We start from the raw sequence: 6,793 nt of genomic DNA, 5'->3' as shown, positions 1-6,793 counted from the left end.
AAACGTCTCGACATTCCAAACTGTACCCCTGGGATACTACTTGTAGGATCCAGGGGTCCTGTACGGTCTCAGCGTCATGCTGAGAGCTTGTCAGAAGCGGTGGAACGCTTCTGTTCCTGGGAATGGGCTGCCTGCTGCAGTCTTCTTCCCTTTCCTCTATCCCTGGGCAGATATGACTCTTATAGGGACGAAAGGACTGAAGCTGAAAAGACGGTGTCTTTTTCTGCAGAGATGTGACTTAGGGTAAAAACGGTGGATTTTCCAGCAGTTGCCGTGGCCACCAGGTCCGATGGACCGACCCCAAATAACTCCTCTTCCTTTATACGGCAATACACCTTTGTGCCGTTTGGAATCTGCATCACCTGACCACTGTCGTGTCCATAAACATCTTCTGGCAGATATGGACATCGCACTTACTCTAGATGCCAGAGTGCAAATATCCCTCTGTGCATCTCGCATATATAGAAATACATCCTTTAAATGCTCTATAGTCAATAAAATACTGTCCCTGTCAAGGGTATCAATATTTTTAGTCAGGGAATCCGACCAAGCCACCCCAGCTCTGCACATCCAGGCTGAGGCGATCGCTGGTCGCAGTATAACACCAGTATGTGTGTACAGGTTGAGTATCCCATATCCAAATATTCCGAAATACGGAATATTCCGAATTACGGACTTTTTTGTGTGAGAGTGAGATAGTGAAACCTTTGTTTTTTGATGGCTCAATGTACACAAACTATGTTTAATACACAAAGTTATTAAAAATATTGTATTTAATGACCTTCAGGCTTTGTGTATAAGGTGTATATGGAACATAAATGAATTGTGTGAATGTACGCACACTTTGTTTAATGCACAAAGTTATAAAAAATATTAGTTACAATTACCTTCAGGCTCTGTGTATAAGGGCCCTCATTCCGAGTTGTTCGCTCGGTATTTTTCATCGCATCGCAGTGAAAATCCGCTTAGTACGCATGCGCAATGTTCGCACTGCGACTGCGCCAAGTAACTTTACTATGAAGAAAGTATTTTTACTCACGGCTTTTTCTTCGCTCCGGCGAACGTAATGTGATTGACAGGAAATGGGTGTTACTGGGCGGAAACACGGCGTTTCAGGGGCGTGTGGCTGAAAACGCTACCGTTTCCGGGAAAAACGCAGGAGTGGCCGGAGAAACGGTGGGAGTGCCTGGGCGAACGCTGGGTGTGTTTGTGACGTCAACCAGGAACGACAAGCACTGAAATGATCGCACAGGCAGAGTAAGTCTGGAGCTACTCTGAAACTGCTAAGTAGTTAGTAATCGCATTATTGCGAATACATCGGTCGCAATTTTAAGAAGCTAAGATTCCCTCCCAGTAGGCGGCGGCTTAGCGTGTGTAACTCTGCTAAATTCGCCTTGCGACCGAACAACTCGGAATGAGGGCCAAGGTGTATATGTAACATAAATACATTCTGTGCTTAGATTTAGGTCCCATCACCATGATATCTCATTATGGTATGCAATTATTCCAAAATACGGAAAAATCCGATATCCAAAATACTTCTGGTCCCAAGCATTTTGGATAAGGGATACTCAACCTGTATATACTTTTTATGATATTTTTCCAGCCTCTCAGCTGGCTCCTTGAGGACGGCCCTATCTATAGACGGTACCGCCACTTGTTCTGATAAGCGTGTGAGCGCCTTATCCACCCTAAGGGGTGTTTCCCAACGCGCCCTAACTTCTGGCGGGAAAGGGTATACCGCCCATATTTTCTATCGGGGGGAACCCACGCATCATCACACACTTCATTTAATTTATCTGATTCAGGAAAAACTACGGTAGTTTTTTCACATCCCACATAATACCCTCTTTTGTGGTACTTGTAGTATCAGAAATATGTAACACCTCCTTCATTGCCCTTAACGTGTGGCCCTAATAAGGAATACGTTTGTTTATTCACCGTCGACACTGGATTCAGTGTCCCTGTCTGTGTCTGTGTCGACCGACTAAAGTAAACGGGCGTTTTAAAACCCCTGACGGTGTTTTTGAGACGTCTGGACCGGTACTAATTGTTTGTCGGCCGTCTCATGTCGTCAACCGACCTTGGCGCGTGTTGACATTATCACGTAATTCCCTAAATAAGCCATCCATTCCGGTGTCGACTCCCTAGAGAGTGACATCACCATTACAGGCAATTGCTCCGCCTCCTCACCAACATCGTCCTCATACATGTCGACACACACGTACCGACACACAGCACACACACAGGGAATGCTCTGATAGAGGACAGGACCTACTAGCCCTTTGGAGAGACAGAGGGAGAGTTTGCCAGCACACACCAAAAACGCTATAATTATATAGGGACAACCTTATATAAGTGTTTTCCCTTATAGCATCTTTTTTATATATTTCTAACGCCAAATTAGTGCCCCCCCTCTCTGTTTTAACCCTGTTTCTGTAGTGCAGTGCAGGGGAGAGCCTGGGAGCCTTCCCTCCAGCCTTTCTGTGAGGGAAAATGGCGCTGTGTGCTGAGGAGATAGGCCCCGCCCCTTTTTCGGCGGCCTCGTCTCCCGCTCTTAACGGATTCTGGCAGGGGTTAAATATCTCCATATAGCCCCCGGAGGCTATATGTGAGGTATTTTTAGCCAAAAAAGGTTTTCATTTGCCTCCCAGGGCGCCCCCCTCCCAGCGCCCTGCACCCTCAGTGACTGCCGTGTGAAGTGTGCTGAGAGGAAAATGGCGCACAGCTGCAGTGCTGTGCGCTACCTTAAGAAGACTGAGGAGTCTTCTGCCGCCGATTCTGGACCTCTTCTCGTTTCAGCATCTGCAAGGGGGCCGGCGGCGAGGCTCCGGTGACCATCCAGGCTGTACCTGTGATCGTCCCTCTGGAGCTAATGTCCAGTAGCCAAGAAGCCAATCCATCCTGCACGCAGGTGAGTTCACTTCTTCTCCCCTAAGTCCCTCGTTGCAGTGATCCTGTTGCCAGCAGGACTCACTGTAAAATAAAAAACCTAAGCTAAACTTTTCTAAGCAGCTCTTTAGGAGAGCCACCTAGATTGCACCCTTCTCGGCCGGGCACAAAAATCTAACTGAGGCTTGGAGGAGGGTCATAGGGGGAGGAGCCAGTGCACACCACCTGATCCTAAAGCTTTACTTTTTGTGCCCTGTCTCCTGCGGAGCCGCTATTCCCCATGGTCCTTTCAGGAACCCCAGCATCCACTAGGACGATAGAGAAATGGCGCTGTTAGTGCTGAGGGATCAAGCTCCGCCCCCTCCAGCGGCGGGACTTCGGTCCCGCTTCAATATTCAAAAAATGGCGGGGGATCTCTTCATTTACTGCCTCTGTAGACTAATGTACCCTTTTTTGCCAGACCAGAGGTTTATTGCTGCCCAGGGCGCCCCCCCTGCTCCCTGCACCCATCAGTGCCCGTTCTGTGTGTGTAGCGTGTGGGAGCAATGGCGCTTACCTCAGTGAAGACCTGAAGTCTTCTGCCGCCTTGAAGTCTTCTTTTCTTCTTATACTCACGCGGCTTCTATCTTCCGGCTCTGCGAGGAGGACGGCGGCGCGGCTCTGGGACGAACGGCGGGGTGAGACCTGTGTTCCAACTCCCTCTGGAGCTAATGGTGTCCAGTAGCCTAAGAAGCAGAGCCTATCATTTAAGTAAGTCTGCTTCTCTCTCCTCAGTCCCACGATGCAGGGAGCCTGTTGCCAGCAGTGCTCCCTGAAAATAAAAAACCTAACAAAATTCTTTTTCAGAGAAACTCTGGAGAGCTCCCTGTAATGCACCCAGTCTCCTCTGGGCACAAAATCTAACTGAGGTCTGGAGGAGGGGCATAGAGGGAGGAGCCAGTGCACACCCATACTAAAAGTTCTTTATAGTGCCCATGTCTCCTGCGGAGCCCGTCTATACCCCATGGTCCTAACAGAGTCCCCAGCATCCTCTAGGACGTAAGAGAAATAAACGTTATGGTAAGAACTTACCGTTGATAACGTGATTTCTCTTATGTCCACAGGTATTCACAGGATAACATTGGGATATTGTCGAGCGACAGCGAAAATGGCACCAACACGGTCACGAGCTTTCTGGCCTCCCAGGATGCATTGGGGCCTCCACTATATAGTCCCGCCCACTGACTCAGTCAGATCAGTTCTTTCCACAGCGATTTTAGGCCGGAACATTAAGTAGAGACCTGTACAGGCGATAAGAACACACATGCACACCCTTCCATACAAGAAGGAAGAGGTTTTTAGTGTTTGTCTAGATCCTCAAATCAGATGCGTCAGGGTGGGATCCCTGTGGACATAAGAGAAATCACGTTATCAACGGTAAGTTCTTACCATAACGTTTATTTCTCTGGCTGGGTCCACAGGATTATTCACAGGATAACATTGGGATTCCCAAAGCCATTTTAGTGGTGGGGACGCTCCTGATTGCACAGGAGGACCTTTCGACCGAAGTCTGCGTCATGAGAGGCAAAAGTATCCAAGGCATAATGTCTGATGAATATGTTTCTGGAAGACCATGTGGCTGCCCTACATATCTGTTCTGCTGATGCACCCTGTTGTGCTGCCCAAGAAGGACCTACCTTACACGTAGAGTGTGCAGAGACATTAGCTGGAATAGGGAGATCTGCATGAGAATAAGCTTCAGATATTAGCATTCGGAGCCATCTCGCCAGCGTCTGTTTACTAGCAGGCCAACCTCTCCTATGGAATCCGTAGAGGATGAAGAGGGAATCTGTTTTCCTGATGGCACTAGTACGATCTATGTAGTTTTTTAAAGCCCGGACCACGTCCAGTAACGCTTCTCCCGCAGATAGTCCCGATACCTGAAAAGCTGGGACTACAATCTCTTCATTCAGGTGAAACTTTGACACCACCTTTGGAAGATAACTAGATCTCGTTCTGAGAACTGCTCTGTCTGGAAAAAAACTTAGGAAAGGAGACTTACATGATAATGCTCCTAAATCTGACACTCTTCTGGCTGACGCCATTGCCAGTAAAAAAAGAACTTTAACCGTTAACCACTTAAGATCCGCTCTCTCAAGCAGTTCAAACAAAGGACCCTGGAGAAATTTAAGAACTAAATTCAAATCCCAGGGAGCTGCAGGAGGAACAAATGGAGGTTGAATATGTACTACTCCTTGGAAAAATGTACGTACATCCTGTAGGTCAGCAATCTTCTGCTGAAACCATACAGTCAACGCTGAGACTTGCACCCTCAAGGAAGCAACCTTCAACCCTTTATCCAATCCTGCCTGCAGGAAATCCAAAATTCTAGCTACTTTAAAAGATCTCGGGTTGTAATTTTTTCCAGAACACCAATGAATATAGGCTTGCCATATTCTATGATATACACGGGCCGAAGGCGGCTTTCTTGCTCTAAGCATGGTTTGGATTACTTGCTTTGAAAATCCTTTAGCCTCTAAGATAGAGGTTTCAACAGCCACGCCGTCAATGACAGGCGATCCAGATGACTGTGACAAGGACCCTGCATTAACAGATCTGGACGTTGAGGGAGCAGTATCGGTGCTTCCATGGACATTCTCAACAGATCTGTGTACCAATGCCTTCTTGGCCAAGCTGGAGCTATTAGAATGATTGCTCCTTTTGCCTGTTTTATCTTTCTCACTACTCTGGGTAACAGAGATATTGGAGGGAACAGATATGCCAGCTGAAACCTCCATTCCACTGACAGTGCGTCTACCAGGACCGCTCCTGGGTCCCTTGCCGCTTCCCAATTTAGTACACCCGGGACAAATACTGCTGACAATGCCGGGAGATGGAGTTCCGCCCATTTTAGAATGGAAGTTACTTCCTCCATCAGACTCTTGCTGTGAGTTCCTCCTTGATGATTGAGGTATGCTACTGCCGTCGCATTGTCTGAGCGGATCTGGACTGGTCATCCTTGTAGATTGTCCTTTGCCTGAACTAGGGCCAAGTAAATGGCTCTTATTTCTAACAGATTTATCGGCAGGCGACTTTCCCTTGCGGTCCATTTTCCCTGGAACCATAGGCTTCCGAGTACCGCCCGCCAGCCTTGCAGGCTGGCATCTGTCGTCAGGACTTGCCACTCTTTTATCCAAAAGGGTCTCCACTTGTTTAAATGGTCTGTCTGTAGCCACCATGCTAGAGACCTTTTTACATTTACTGGAATCTTTATCATCTGTTTTTTTATTGTTTGATGATTTCCATTCCATTTGGTCAAAATGAGATGCTGCAATGGTCTGGAGTGGAATTGCGCATATTCCACCATGTCGAAGGTTGATACCATCAGACCCAACAGTCGCATTGCTGCATGTACTGACATTGTCTGGGCTTGCAACGCTTCCTGAGCCATGACCTGCACCGTGACTATTTTCTTCTCTGGTAAGAGAACTCTCTGTAGGTCTGAATCCAATATGGCTCCCAAATGAACCATCCGCTGTGACGGATTCAGGGACGACTTCTCCCAATTTATGAGCCACCCGTGTCTCTGTAAACAAACTATTGTCTGTTGGAGATGGCTCAACAGTAAATCTTGCGACTGTGCTAAGATTAATAGGTCGTCTAGGTATGGGAATATTCTTATCCCTTGTTTGCGCAGACAAGCTGCCATAACCACCATAATCTTGGTAAACACCCTGGGTGCTGTAGCTAGCCCGAAGGGCAGAGCTTGGAACTGGAAGTGTTCCTTGAGGATGGCAAACCTGAGGTAACACTGATGTGATAGTGCTATAGGCACATGTAGGTAAGCATCCCGTACATCCAGAGATACCATATAGTCTCCCGGTTCCATAGCCAACCTTATGGAGCGTAACGTCTCCATGTG

The sequence above is a fragment of the Pseudophryne corroboree genome, chromosome 3 (assembly GCF_028390025.1).
Source record: "Pseudophryne corroboree isolate aPseCor3 chromosome 3, aPseCor3.hap2, whole genome shotgun sequence".
Lineage (NCBI taxonomy): Eukaryota > Metazoa > Chordata > Amphibia > Anura > Myobatrachidae > Pseudophryne > Pseudophryne corroboree.
Note: the sequence above shows the minus strand (reverse complement) of the source record.